General features: G+C 42.7%; 1 pseudogene; it reads left to right on the top strand.

Annotated features, from left to right (window-relative positions):
- LOC119618810 (Y-box-binding protein 1-like) overlaps positions 1 to 14,545 on the top strand; it is an 82,581-nt pseudogene extending 68,036 nt beyond the window's left edge.
- Positions 14,546 to 15,889: the final 1,344 nt, after the last annotated feature.

Here is a 15,889-nt window from a genome sequence, read left to right as displayed (position 1 = left end):
CCAGACACATCATAATAAAACTTCTAAATACAGTTCATCCTCAAATAATGTTTCATTTAGTGTCATTTTGTCATAAAGTTGAAAAGAAAAAAAATGAATTTCCAGGTGGGACCACTGTCTGTATGGAATCTATACATTTTCCCCATATCTGCAGGATTTTTTGATCCAGTACTCCAGTTTCCTCCCACATCCCAAAGCTGTCCATATTAGGTTAACTGGCATATCTAAATACTCTCAGTATGAGTGAATGTGGGTGTGTATGAATATACCCTCCAGTGGAATGGCACCCCATCTGGGGTCAGCTCCCACTTTGCACCCTGAGCTGCCAGGTTAATTTCCAACCACATGCAACCCTGAGCTGGAATAATTGGGTAAATAAGTATCTTACTTGTGTGTTTGTTCGTTCATTTGTTTTTTGTTTTGAGACAAGGTCTTGTTCTGACACCCAGGCTGGAATGCAGTGGCACATCACAGCTCACTGCAGCCTCGACCTCTTGGGTTCAAGCAATCCTCTCACCTCAGCCTCCTGAGTACCTGGGACTACAGGTGTGTGCCACCACACCCAGCAAAATTTTTTTTAGTTTTTAATAGAGATGTCTCACTATATTGCCCAGGCTAGTCTCAAACTTCTCGACTCAAGTAATCCTCTCACTTTGGCCTCCCAAAGTGCTGGGGTTACAGGCATGAGTCATCATGCCCAGCCCCTTTACTTAGTCTTTCTTAAATGTATGCATAGCTCACACTTACTTCAGGGTTTAATGTTAGAAATGTTTTGACCTTTATTTGGAAGTTTGATGATGTTTTTGTGATCAGAAATATACCAAAGGAACTTAACTCACTTATTTCAATTAGCCTACGGTAAAATTAATGTTGTCATATGTCATTTTGCTTAAAGTCACTATAAGTAACTACCTCCAAGAAAACATTGTGAAGACTTACTGTACCAACAAAAATATATATATTGTAAAATCTTAAGAGTCTAGAGAAAAAAAAATAAATTACTTCTAGAAGAACAATGATTCAAATGACTATTGATTTCTCATTATAAACCACAGTGGCTATATTAACATCTTTAAAGTGCTAAAAGAAAATAACTTTCAACCAAAAATTGCATATCCAGTGAAAAATCTCTCTTTTTCTTTTTTTTGAGACAGAGTCTCACTCTGTCACCCAGGCTGGAGTGCAGCGGCAATCACAGCTCATGGTAGCCTCAAACTCCTGGGCTCAACCTATCCTCCTGCCTCAGCCTCCCAAGTAGCTTGAACTACATGTGTGTACCACCACACCTGGCTAATTTTTTAATTTTTTGTGGAATTGGGGTCTTACTATGTTGCCCGGGCTGGTCTTTAATTCCTGGGCTCAAGAGATCCTCCCACCTTGGCCTCCCAAAGTGCTGGGATGACAGGTATGAGCCAATGTGCCTGGCCTCCAGTGAAAATATCTTAAAGGAATTAAAGTGAAATAAAGACATTCTCAGATGAAAGAAATCTAAAATAAGTTATCATCAGCATATAGACTTTAAAACATTTGCTATAGGAAATTCTTCAGGCTAAAGGGAAATAATACTAGCAGGAAACTTGGAACTTCAGGAATTAATGAAAAGCAACAAACAAGGTAAAAATAAAGACATGTAAAATACTATTTTTTCCTCTTAATCTTTTAAAGTATGCATGACCATTGAAAGCAAAAATTATAGGATTGTCTGGTGGGGTTTTTGACATATGCAGATGTAATAAATATGATACCTATAAAATAAAAGGAGAAGGGTAAAGAGAACTATGTGATTGTAAGGTTTCTACATTTTACCTAAAGTAGTAAAATACTAATTCTAAATATACTGTAAAAGTTTAGGTATGTACACTATACTCCCTAGAGCAAATGCTAAAAAATAAGTAAGTAAATAAACAAATAAGATACAAAAAATATATATAGCCAGAAAGTCAATTGATAAATTGAAATAAAATACTAAGTATACTTAAATAATCCAAAAAAGTGGGGGCAGGAAAAGGGGAACCCCAGGGCAAAAAACTAGAAAACAGAAAATAAGTAATAAAACAGCAGACCTAAATCCAAATATACCAATAATTATACTAAATGTAAATGGTCTAAACATGGCAATCCCAGCACTTTGCGAGGCCGAGACGGGCGGATCACGAGGTCAGGAGATCGAGACCATCCTGGCCAGCATGGCCAACACGGTGAAACCCCGTCTCTACTAAAAAATACAAAAAACTAGCCGGGTGAGGTGGCGGGTGCCCGTAGTCCCAGCTACTCGGGAGGCTGAGGCAGGAGAATGGCATAAACCCGGGAGGCGGAGCTTGCAGTGAGCTGAGATCCGGCCACTGCACTCCAGCTTGGGCGACAGAGCGAGACGCTGTCTCAAAAAAAAAAAAAAAAAAATAGAGGTCATGGGGCATGGTGGCTCACACCTGTAATCCCAGCACTTTGGGAGACTGAGGCAGGCAGATCACGTGAGGTCAGAAGTTCAAGACCAGCCTGGCCAACATGGTGAAACCTCGTCTCTACCAAAAATACAAAAATTAGCCAGGCATGGTGGTGTGAGCCTGTAATCCCAGCTACTAGGGAGGCTGAAGCAGGAGAATCACTTGAACTCGGGAGGCAGAGCTTGCAGTGAGCGGAGATTGCACCACTGCACTCCAGCCTGGGAGACAAGAGCAAGACTCCCTCTCAAAAAAAAAAAAAAAAAAAAAAAAGAGGTCGTCCGACTGGATTTTTTAAAAAGAACCAACTATGTACTCTCTACAAGAAACCGACTTAAATTATTTATTTTTTAGAGACCAAATCTTGCTATTTTGCTCAGGCTAGCCTTGAGCTCCCAAAGGATCCTCCTGCCTCTGCCTTTCAAGTAGGTGGGATTACAGGCACACACCACAGCACCCAGAAAAGAAAAAAAAAAATTAAACATAGAGACATAGATAGGTCAAAAGTAAAAGAATAGGAAAACATATACCAGAACAGTAATCAAAACAAAGCTGCTGGGCACAGTGGCTCACACCTGTAATCCCAGCACTTTGGGAGGCTGAGGTGGGAGAATCTCTTGAGGCCAGCATTTTGAGACCAGCCTGGAAAATGTAGTGAGACCCTGTCTCTACAAAAGATTTAAAAATGAGCCAGGCATAGTGGTGTACACCTCTTCCTCCCCTCTTCCTCCCCATCACCCTACCCCTCATGCCCAGCATGCAAAGAATGGTTCTGTCTTCACTAGATTTTTCCCCAGGTCTGTTATGCAAATCACTTGAGCCCAGGAGGCCAAGGCTATAGTGAGCTGTGATCACGCCACTGCACTCCAGCCTGAGCAAGAGAGCAAGACCCTGTCTCAAAAAACAAAAACAAAAACAAACAAACAAACAAACAAAAAACAGCTAATATGGCTATGCTAACATCAGATAGAGTAGACATCAGAACAAAGAATATTACCAGGTATAAAGGAGGGACATTACATAATAATAAAAGTGTCAACTGGTCACTTTAACCAGGAAAAGGAAGACATCGCAATCCTAAAAGCACATGTATTTAAAACAGATCCTGAAAACACATGAAGCAAAAAAATACTAATAGAATGGAAAGGAGAAATAGATGAATCTACAATCCTACTTGGAGGGTTCCACATTTCCCTCTCAGAAATTGATAGAACAAGCACAGAAAATTGGTAAGGATGTAGTAAGACTGAACACTCTCAAACCAGTTAATTTTGGTTTTGTTTGTTTGTTTGTTTGTTTGTTTTTGAGATAAAGTCTCACTCTGTCACTCAGGCTGGAGTGCAGTGGTGAGACCTCGGCCCACTGTAACCTCTGTCTCCCGGGTTCAAGCAATTTTCCTGCCTCAGCCTCCTGAGTAGCTGGGATTACAGGTGCCTACCACCATGCCCAGCTAATTTTTGTATTTTTTGTAGAGATGGGGTTTCACCATGTTGGCCAGGCTGGTCTCAAACTTCTGGTCTCAAGTGATCCACCCACCTTGGCCTCCCAATGTTGGGATTACAAGCGTGAGCCACCAAGCCCCGCCTCAATCAACTTAATCTGATTGACATTTTTAGAACATGCCAAGAACATGCCACCCAACAACAGAAGGATATACATTGTTTTTCAGTTCACATGGAACATTCAACAAGATAGTTGATATTCTAGGCCATGGAATAAAAGTTAACAAATTTAAAAGAGTTGAATTCAGACAAATTGTGAATAATATTCTACTATTCTACTACCATATTAGTATAGATGGTTACTGACTTCCAATGATTGACTCAAGATTTTCAACTTCACAATAGCATGAAAGCAATATGCATTTAGGAGAAACCATCCTTTAAATTTGCAATTTTGATCTTTTTTCAGGCTAGCAATATGCAGCATAATATTTTCTCACAAGGCAAGGCAGCGGCAGCAAGCCACAGCTCCCAATCAGCCATGCAATCACCAGGGTAAACAACAGATTCTCAACCATGAACTGTGTTACCAGACTGCATTGGGCCATTCTTGCATTGCTATGAAGAAATACCTGAGATTGAGTAATATATAAAGAAAAGAGTTTTAATTGGCTCTTGGTTCCACAGGCTGTACAGGAAGCATGATGCTGGCATCTGCTCAGCTTCAGGGGAAGCATCAGGAAACTTACAATCATGGCGGAAGGCAAAAGGGGAGCCTGCATGTCACGTGGCCAGAGCAGCAGGAAGAGAGAGAGGGGGAAGTGCCACTCACTTTTAAACAACCAGATCTCACAAGAACTCTCTCAATATACAACACCAAGGGGGGATGGTGCTAAACCATTCATGAGAATTTAGCTCTGTGATCCAATCACTTCCTATCAGGCCCCAACTCCAACATTGAGGATTACAATTTGACATGCAATTTGGGCAGGGAAGCAGATCCAAACCATGTCATAAATGATTTTGCCCAACTATAGGCTATGTAAGTGTCCTGAGCATGTTTAAGTTAGGCTAGGCTAAGCTATGATGCTCAGTAGGTTAGGTGTATTAAACGCATTTTCAACTTACTGCATTTTCAACTTATTATGGGTTTACTGGCACATACCCCCATTGTAAGTCCAGAAGTATCTGTATTTGTACAGGAAAAAAAATATGGAAGATTTCTTATGACCTTCATTGGTACGTGGGTTGGGGTGTTAGAGGAGCTATTTACTTTCTGCTATACACTTTTGTATTTCAATAGTTAATAAGGTCTATGTATTATTTTGAAATCAGAAAATAGTCCTGGGGGCTTTCTATTCTCACTGCTTGACAGGTATAAATATGTTTTTCTTCATCAGTAACCCAGATCTCTCAAGTTTCCCCCTGGCTTGGAACACTTAACTCACTAGACTATTGGGACCCATGATTCCAGTACTGTTAAAACTCAATGCCCTTTGGGTACACTCAAGCACAAAGATGGAAACGATTAACATGGGGATTCCAAAAAAGGGAAGGGGAGGGGAGGAAGGGTTGAAAACCTACCTATTGGGTACTATGTTCACTACCTGAATCATTAGAAGTCCGAACCTCAGCATCATACAGTATATCCAGGTAACAAACCTACACATGTACCCCCTGAATCTAAAAGAAAAAAACAGGCCGGGTGCAGTAGTTCACACCTGTAATCCCAGCACTTTGGGAGGCCAAAGCGGGTGGATCACCTGAGGTCAGGAGTTCACGGCCAGGCTGGCCAACACAGTGTACTAAAAATACAAAAATTAGCCAGGTGTGGTAGCGCATGCCTGTAATCCCAGCTACTTGGGAGGCCAAGGCACGAGAATCGCTTGAAACTGGGAGGCAGAAGTTGCAGTGAGCCGAGATCGCACCACTGCACTCCAGCCTGGGCAACAGAGCCAGACCCTGTCTCAAAAAAAAAAAGAAAAAGAAAAAGAAAAAAACACAAACGAATCAAAACAAGAAATCCAGTGCCCTCAGCTCCCTTCATCTCACTGCCTCTCTTGGTTCATGCCTCGTTTCTGGCAGCAGGTGGCCATCACCTTCTCCAAACCAAGAACCAAAATCATGGTTCTCATGTTAGGCTTTATGTATTTTTTTTCATTAACTGACTTCTCCTTTACTGCTTTGGGTTGGGGAGAAGTCAGTTATGTGAATTTTCCTCTTGTTTGAATTATGTAGAAACCAGGAATGTACTCCACTTGTGAGTAGAAAGAACACAGAACTTTGTGTCAGAGATCCAGATTTAAATCACAGTCCTGTCACTTACCAGCTGTGTGACTTTGGGCAGTTTATTTTATTCTCTGGCCCTCAGTTTTCCCATCTGTAAAATGATTGGAGAGAGACTAAAATGATACACTTGCAAACACTGTAGTCATACCTCTTCTCCTTCTCTATCCACCAAGGAAAGTTCTGTCTTTCCTTGGGGAAAGGAAAGGGAAAGGGGAAGGAGAAGGAGAAGGAGAAGAAAAAGAAGAGCTGGGAGCAGTGGCTTACGCCTGTAATCCCAGCACTTTGGGAGGCTGAGGCAGGCAGATCACCTGAGGTCAGGAGTTCAAGACCAACCTGGCCAACATGGTGAAATCCCATCTCTACTAAAAATACAAAAATTAGCTGGATGTGATGGTGGGCACCTGTAATCTCAGCTACTCAGGAGGCTGAGGCAGGAGAATGACTTGAACCTGAGAGGCGGAGGTTGCAGTGACCCGAGATAGTGCCACTGCACTCCAGGCTGGATGACAGAGTGAGATTCTGTCTCCAAAAAAAAAAAAAGAAAAAGAAAAAAGAAAAAGAAGAAGAAAAAAAAGAAAAAGAAAAGAAAAAGAAAAAAAAGAATTTTAGAGGAAACTGAAACAGGAATGTTTATTTTTTTAAAACCAAGTTAGCTTGAAAGATTTGGACTGTGAGTTTGGACTGGGGAAAGAGAAGCTGGGTGTGAGACAGGTGACTGGATGAATGGATGGTTGATAGATGAGAGACAGAACAAATAGGAAGGGAAAGGGAGGAGAAAGGAAAGAGAAGATAAAAGAAGAAAGAGGAGAGAGTTTGTGTAATGATATACTCTCTTCAGTCCTTTTTAAGAGACAGAAGTAAAAGTTCAAATTATTTTGCAATGCCAGATTGCCATTTCTCAGCATGCAATGGTGCCTAGAAGAGGCCACTGAGTAATGCTAATTTTGTATAGGCCACAGAGGAATAACCCTTTTAGCTCTCACAGAGGTAGAGAAGGTCCAATGAGATCATAGATACAAAATTATAATTGTTTTATTATTAAGTTTCTTTTGGCTTTCCAGTTGAATCTGAGCTCTGATAAGTTACCCAATGTTGTGAACACCAAATAGCTTGGGTAACAGGGAAATTGTAGAATCATACAGTCTTTGCTTAGATCTTTGAGGAAGGTACAAGTGTCACCTTACACATCTTTCAGTCAGTCAAGCCCTACTGCATTGGTTTTGATCATGGGATCTCTCTTAGCCTGCATCCCACTGTAAGGCCAAACTCCCCTTTCTCTTCTTCTCTCACTAGACTGAACATTTTAAGGAAGGGATGCTGCTGCTCATCTCTGTGTACCCCCACCCAACAGGAATCTGAAACATGCTAGGTAAATAAATTTGGGATATTACGAGTCATTAACAGATGTTCTCTGTGTCTGTCTCTGTCTCTGTCTCACTCTTACTCTCTCTCTCACACAAACACACACATACTCAAGACTTGAACTTGTATACAAACCTAGGGTGAAAGGGAAGAGGGGCAGATCCCTAAGCTGCATGAGAAAACCTGGAGTTGACTAAGTTTCTGCCATCAGGAGGAATGAGTGCCCAAGAAAGAGTTTAATTAAAGTTACAGAAAAATATGACCAGGTGCAGTGGCTCATGCCTGTAATCCCAGCACTTTGGGAGGCCGAGGCAGGTGGATCACACGGTTAGGAGTTCGAGACCAGCCTGACCAATATGGTGAAACCCCGTCCCTACTGAAAAAAAGAAAAATTAGCCGGGTGTGGTGGTGTGCACCTGTAGTCCCAGCTACTCAGGAGGCTGAGTCAGGAGAATCACTTGAACCCAGGAGGCGGAGATTGCAGTGAGCTGAGATAGCGCCGCTGCACTCCAGCCTAGGTGACAGAGCGAGACTCCGTCTAGAAAAAAAGAGACAGAGAGAGAGACAGAGAGAGAGAAAGAGAGAGAGAGAGAGAGAGAACTAACTTTGTTTTACAGACCTGAATTCTGAACCCCAAAATTCATACTCACTACAAGTGTTTGTTGAATGAATGAATGAATGAATGAATGAATGAATGAATGTGGGTAGGGAGGTTCTGCTGCAGCAAGCTCTTGGTGGAGCAGTCTTGGCTGCTCTCCAAGGAAAACGGTAATTACGAAAAAGAGCATCTACTTTTTAGTCCTTTCTTGGCCACTTATTATCTGTGGTTCCTTGAGTAGGTTACAAATTTCTTGGAACTTCAGTTTTCTGGTTTGTAAAGTGGGGATAATGATACCTGATCTGCCCTCCTTACAATGTTATCATGAGGATCAAGTAAGATAACATATGTGAAGGTACTTTATATGAGATTATAATAAGGGCATGGGAATCACTCCTATCTTGTGGTCCAAGAAGCAAGAGAAAAGTAAATGAACTCAAGGATCAGAGTTCCATGGTACCCCTCTTGTCAACCAAACTGTTTTTCTAGAACTGGCAAGGAACAGCAACGTTTTCCCTGGAACCACATCACATCAGTGTTAACTGGCGGATATCAATGATCACACTCTCAACATCAGCAAAGAACACTTCATCAGGAAGAAATTCTCAGGGCATGAAGCAGATTTATTTTCATTGTGAAATTGTCTGCCTGCTATGTGACAACAAGCTAAGCTCGGGGTGACTATTCCTGTAAAACACGTCCTGCGCTTAGCGCTGCTATTATGGGGTGAACAGACACGGCAAAGAATCAATTAAAACTCTGACACATTAAATGGAGCTCCAAGACCTGTTTCACAGGTTTCCCCAAAGGAAAATAATCATGTTACATTACACTTTGGAAGCCGATTGAGGCAAGATTTCTAAGACAAGTTCTGAGGTTTCCAAGGCAGACTTTAGCTTTTCTAAATCATTTTTTAAGTGCTATGTAAAGGATTGCAGCATTCGATTCTCCAGTAGTCCAACAGCATCATGGGGGAGCAAGAGGGATTATCCTGTGGGCATCCTCCGGAAAACTGTAAGTTCCTTTCAAAAACTGCATTTAAAGAAATGATGAAAATATTACAGTGCTTACATTTATGCCCATTTTGAAGTGAAAGTCAACATTAAGGAAGCAAAATTGGAGGAATATTATATTAAAATTGAAATTCCTTTCTATGTTTATAACACGGCTCTAATACAAAAAGAGGCAGCCATTGCATAGGAACTCCCTTTTAGGAGAAATTCTGGAATTTCAGGAAGTCTCACAAAAAGTGAATGAGAGGGCTAATGGTAGAATATGAATAACGTTTGTGGTTATCATGGCTTAAACTACACTTCTATGACAGCAAGTGGGAACGATAATGATTAGAACAAAGTGGTTTTGGCTCAGTCAGACATCCGTGTAAACCATCTCTCGCTCTCATTGCCTGAATAATTTCTCTCAACCTGAACAAATAGAAGCTTTTGAAGTTCGGGCAGAAGTGCTGCCTACAAATGAGCTTCAATGGAAATAAAGAATTGAACAGGACCAAACGAAGTCAAGTGTCAGCAATGATCATTGTTGAGGGACCAGTGAGGCTTGCCAACACAATTGGCATGTCAGGAAGTTATCTGGAGGACTCGGCTAAGCCCTAATCTTTCAGATTAATTCAGAAGCAAAGAACTAGAAAGAAAAGACAATGTGAGAGTAGAGTGTAGATGTCATAATTCCAAGTCATTTCACCAGGAGAGAGAGAGCCAGGCAGACAGAGAGAAAGAAAAGGAAACCTGGAATATATAGACAAGACTCGACCTGCCCACTCACATGTTCAGCTTTGGTTTAGAGCAGGACATTTTCAGAGGAAATGCTCTCATGGTGCAGGAATCCGTTCAGCTAGGAAAATAAAAATGTTTGACAATTCTGTTCAAGTAATCTGCCCTACTTCTTTTCTTTTTAAGTGTAAGGAGTTGAGGAGGGGGTTGGAAACTGCCTTTTCAGCCAAGGGTACTACTCACTATAATTTTTTTAGAAAGACCTTTTGGTTCTTTTCTTGTTTAAGTTGCTATGTAAATCTTCAAGGACCCCTCTACTACTTGGAAAAATACTTTTTTGCACAATAATATGTACTTGTGTTTGTTAATGCTTTCTTAATCTTTTTAGAACGGAAGCTTTGTAGGCTATTGATGGGGGCTCAGAAAATGCCAGGACCTTGGAGACTTGGATTCCTGCCAAGGTCCTTGGGGCTACAAAGAGGAAGGGTGTTGAGCCAGGTCCATGCCCTGCCCTGCACTCTTCCCTTCCCTCAAACGCACACTCCAACCACACTGATCTTTCATTTGTGACTTCATATTGGGGTTGGGGGGAAGGGAGGGGCAGGGAATATTTCCACAACTTAAAGCAAACAAAAACATTGAATATCATTAAAATATTCAATCTTCTCATTGACAGAGGGGAATTTAACTTCCCAGAGATTTACAATAAGTTCATCAAAGGCAAGCCAGCAAGAGAAGCCAGGTCTAAGGGGAACTAGTTCTACCATACCTTTTCCCTTTCCCTTTGTTCAAAGGAGTTGGCAAGGTCTTTTCTGCCTTACCTACCCCTACCCACACTTAGCTCTTCTCATATTCAAAGCCTTACATACACCATATCTTCCCTAAGGATAAAGCTGTCTGTAACCCATCCAATCCCACAAACATTTATTGAGCACCTTTGTGCAGCCGTGTGCCAGATGCTGGAGATTCACAGATGACACAGCCCTTGCCCTTGGGTACATATACAGCCTGTTATAATTAAAGACGTCGTATCATTGTGCTTTGACAAAAATTGTCTTGAATGTACTGTATTATTGGAACACAAGAGAAAGGAGGGGAAATGGTTTGATGGTTCTTCAAAATGTGAAGCAGAATTACTGTGCAACCCCGTAACTCCATTTGCAGGTTTATACCCAAAAGGATTGAAGATCGGTATACATGGATATGCATACGCCATTCACAATGGCCAAAAGGTAGAAACAACCCAATGTCCATGAATGGATGAATGGATAAACAAGTTGTATGATATATCCATACAACAGAATATTACTCAGCCATAAAAAGGAATAAAGTTCTCATAAATGTGACCATGTGGATGAACCTTGAAAACATTATGTTAAGTGAAAGAAGCCAGACAAAAGGTCAAATATTATTATTATTCCATGTATATGAAATATCCAGAATAGGCAAATCCATAGAGACAGAAAGCAGATTGGTGGTTGCCAAGGGCTAAGGGAGTAGAGAATGTGGAGTGACTGCTTCATGGTACAGGGTTTCCTTCTGGGGTGGTGAAAGTGCTCTGCAACTAGATAGTAGTATCAGTTGCACAACATTGTAAATGTACTAAACGTCACAAATTGCTTGTTTAAGTAGTTAATTCTATGTTATTGAATTTCACCTTAATTTTAAAAAGAGAAAGAAAGAAAAAGAGGAAGTAGAGGATGTGTGTCCAGGTGTGGTGGCTCATACCTGTAATCTCAGCACTCTGAGAGGCTGAGGCAAGTAGTTCACTTGAGGTCAGGAGTTCAAGACCAGCCTGGCCAACATGGTGAAACCCCGTCTCTACTAAAAATCCAAAAATTAGCTGGGTTCGATGGCATGCGCCTATAGCCCCAGCTACTCAGGAGGCTAAGGCACCAGAATCACTTGAAACTGGAGGCGGAGGCTGCAATGAGCTGAGATCATGGGATTACACTCCAGCCTGAGCGACAGAGGGAAATTCTGTCTCAAAAAAAGAAAAAAAAAAAGGATGTGAAAAAAACAGAAAATAAGCTTACCAGATCAACTGACGATCAGCTCTTGCAAGCCTGGAATGTCTTTGGACTTTATTTATTCTGGGAGAAGTGGGAGAGCTAGTAAGGATTTTTAAGCAGGAACATGACTGGATCAGGTCTATATTTTACACTGAAATTTTTTAGTGGAGGCTGACAACAGCAGGGAGGTTCCTGGACCCAGGGAAACGACATGTGAAGTCTGCCAGCCAGTGAATGATCATAAAGAATGTACCAGAATATGAAATACCTGCCTGCCATGTTTCAGTTAAGTCGTTGTAACGATCTTTCACAAAATTCAAACTCAGGAATATTAACTGGGATGAGAAATACGAGTCACAACTCTTTTCAAATTGATTTTTAAAATACCATAAGCCTATCTTTTCGCACATCCTACCAGCTTTGGCATCCCACAGAGCTTTTAAAGTAAAATTAACCCACTTCATCTTCCTCCAAAGATTACTCATAAAGACCTGTCTTTGAACAAATACTTCACCAAGTAAGCCTGTTTTTTGTTAGAGCAAAAGGCAGTCCAAAAATAGGTTTAGAAAAAGAGCTATGATCCACGATTAATACACTTATTTTTCTCAGTCTCAATTTTAGTCACTTTAGCATGTCCAAAATGACTGCACACTAACCTTTTTTTTTTTTTGGAGACGGAGTCTCGTTCTTGTCGTCCAGGCTGGCGTGCAGTGGCGCCATCTTGGCTCACTGCAACCTCGGCCTCCCAGGTTCAAGCGATTCTCCTGCCTCAGCCTCCCGAGTGCCTCAGCCTCCCGAGTAGCTGGGATTACAGGCGCAAGCTTCTACGCCCAGCCAATTTTTTTTTTTTTTTTTTAGTAGAGACGTGGTTTCACCACGTTGGTCAGGCTGGTCTCAAACTCCTGACCTCAGGCGATCCACCCGCCTCGGCCTCCCAAAGTGCTGGGATTACAGGGGTGAGCTACCGCACCCGGCCACACTAACTTTTTAAGGCACCCAAGAGTTCGATCGGTAGCCTGAGCGTAGAGTGGACCCCAGAGATCCCTGAGCAGCCCCCACCGCCGCCTCCGGCGCTAGTTACCATCACACCCCGGGAGGAGCCGCAGCTGCCGCAGCCGGCCCCAGTCACCATCGCCGCAACCTTCAGCAGCAAGGTCGAGACCTAGCAGCTGCCCGCCGTCCCCGCCCTCAGCGCGGGTGACACAACACCAGGCACTATGGGCAGCGGCGCAGGAAGCGGTGGCCCAGGCGGCTTCACATCAGCGGCACCTGCCGGCGGGGACAAGCAGGTCACCGCAACTAAGGTTTTGGAAACAGTAAAATGGTTCAACATAAGGAACGGATATGGTTTCATACAGGAATGACATTAAGGAAGATATATTTGTACCCCAGACTGCCAAAAAGAAGAATAAACCTCAGCAGGTACCTTCGCAGTGTAGGAGATGGAGGGACTGTGGAATCTGATGTTGTTGAAGGAGAAAAGGGTGTGGAGGCAGCACATATTATAGGTCCTGGTGGTGTTCCAGTTCAAGGCAGTAAATATGCAGCAGACCGTAACTCTTATAGATGCTATCCACGTCATAGGGGTCCTCCACCCAATTACCAGCAAAATTACAGGAATAGTGAGAGTGGGGGAAAGAACGAGGGATAGGAGAGTGCCCCCGAAGGCCAGGCCCCACTATGCTGGCCCTACCGCAGGCGAAGGTTCCCACCTTCCTACATGCGGAGACCCTATGGGCGTGGGCCACGGTATTCCAACCCTCCTGTGCAGGGAGAAGTGATGGAGAATGCTGACAACCAGGGTGCGGGAGAACAAGGTAGATCGGTGCGGCAGAGTATGTATCAGGGACATAGACCACGATTCTGCAGGGGCCCTCCTTGCCAAAGACAGCCTAGAGAGGACAGCAATGAAGAGGATAAAGAAAATCCAAGAGGTGAGACCCAAGGTCAGCAGCCACGTCAACGTCGGTACCGCCTCAACTTCAATTACAGATGCAGACGCCCAGAAAACCCTAAACGGACCGGGCGTGGTGGCTCACGCCTGTAATCCCAGCACTTTGGGAGGCCGAGGTGGGTGGATGACCCGGGGTCAGGAATTCGAGACCAGCCTGGCCAATATGGTGAAACCCTGTCTCTGCTAAAAATACAAAAATTAGCCAGGCATGGTGACAGGCCCCTGTATGTAGTTCCAGCTACTCTCAAGGCTGAGGTAGAAGAATCGCCTAAACTCGGGAGGCAGAGGTTGCAGTGAGCAGAGGTCGCACCATCGCATTCCTGCCTGGGGGACAAGAGCGAGGATCCGTCTCAAAAGAAAAAGAAAAAGAAAAACAGTAAAGAAAAGAAAAGAAAACCCTAAACCACAAGATGGCAAAGAGACAAAAGCAGCCGATCCACCAGCTGAGAATTCGTCAGCTCCCGAGGCTGAGCAGGGCGGGGCTGAGTAAATGCCGACTTACCATCTCTACCATCACCCAGTTTAGTCATCCAACAAGAAGAAATATCAAATTCCAGCAATAAGAAATGAACAAAAGATTGCAGCTGAAGACCTTAAGTGCTTGCTTTTTGCCCGTTGACCAGATAAATAGAACTATCTGTATTATCTAAGCAGCATGGGGTTTTTATTATTTTTACCTAAAGATGTCTCTTTTTGGTCATAACAAATGTGTTTTTTTTTTTTTAAGCCGTTTTTTTTCTCAATACGCCTTTAAAGGTTTTTAAATTGTTTCCTGTCTGGTCAGGTTGAGATTTTTAATAACTTCATTTTTAATTTGTTTGTTTGTTTTTGAGACGGAGTCTCACTGTGTCACCCAGGCTAGAGTGCAGTGGCGGGATCTCAGCTCACTGCAAGCTCCGCCTCCCGGGTTCACACCATTCTCCCGCCTCAGCCTTCGAGTAGCTGGGACTACAGGCGCCTGCCACCACGCCCGGCTAGTTTTTTGTATTTTTAGTAGAGATGGGGTTTCACCATGTTAGCCAGGATGGGGCCTGGATCTCCTGACCTCGTGATCCACCCGCCGCAGCCTCCCAAAGTGCTGGGATTACAGGCTTGAGCCACCGTGCCCGGCCTCATTTTTAATTTGTAATAAAAGTTTACAACTTGATGTTTTCAAAAAAGTCAACAAACTGCAAGCACCTGTTAATAAAGGTCTTAACTAATAATAATAAAGAGGCAATGGGATTACTTTGTACAGAGAATAAAAATCTGAATGAAACCAGAATGAAAATCTAATCTGTTCCATACTTCCTGAAGTAGCAAATTCAATGGAACTGACCAGAACCATACAGAATCTATCAAATCAAACTTTAAAGGGGATTCCAAAAAATCTCCATCTTGTAGTTAATGTATCTGCCAGCTAGCTTCCATTAGTCTTTTGAGAATGGCCAACTGTACTGACAGAAAGCCCAGGACGGAGGGGTTTCCTGGACTTTCAGTGCTAAAGATCGGAACATTTGGGTACCCAGTTTCACTCCCACCAAAATCCCTTCTAAAATTCTTAGACATAAGACTCATTTCATTTGGAAAGTAAAAATTAACAGCAGAAATGAAGAGGAAAGAGGGAAACTCAGGCATTCTTTGGTATCCATAATGTGGAACAAAATACATTCCAAGAGGTAGAATACGTTTCAATTGAGTTCTCATACTCACAACTCCAAACCTGTGTCCCATTACAGTAATGTGGTTTTCAGGCAGAATGCAAGGGATTTTTTTTTTAACCTCCAAATCAATCACTTGGCAAATGTCTAGTGAGGTCCTACCATGTGCCAGACTGAGGATCAGGTGTTGGGATCCAGAGATGAAAAGGTACGAGCCTGGCCTGGGGAGATGCTCGCAGGCTAGAGGCCAAGCAGAGCGGATGTACTGGGTAACAACCATATCTCACATGATGTAATTAATGTAAGTAGAGCTCCCAGCTTCTAGGAGCCTGACCATGCATTATCTCTCATTCTCAAAACTATACCTGAAGGTAGGTGCTATTATCCTCATTTTAAAGATTAAAAATAAAACCAAAACTAA

Source organism: Chlorocebus sabaeus, chromosome 12, assembly GCF_047675955.1.
Source record: "Chlorocebus sabaeus isolate Y175 chromosome 12, mChlSab1.0.hap1, whole genome shotgun sequence".
Classification (NCBI taxonomy): domain Eukaryota; kingdom Metazoa; phylum Chordata; class Mammalia; order Primates; family Cercopithecidae; genus Chlorocebus; species Chlorocebus sabaeus.
This window is presented reverse-complemented; position numbering and strand designations above follow the sequence as displayed.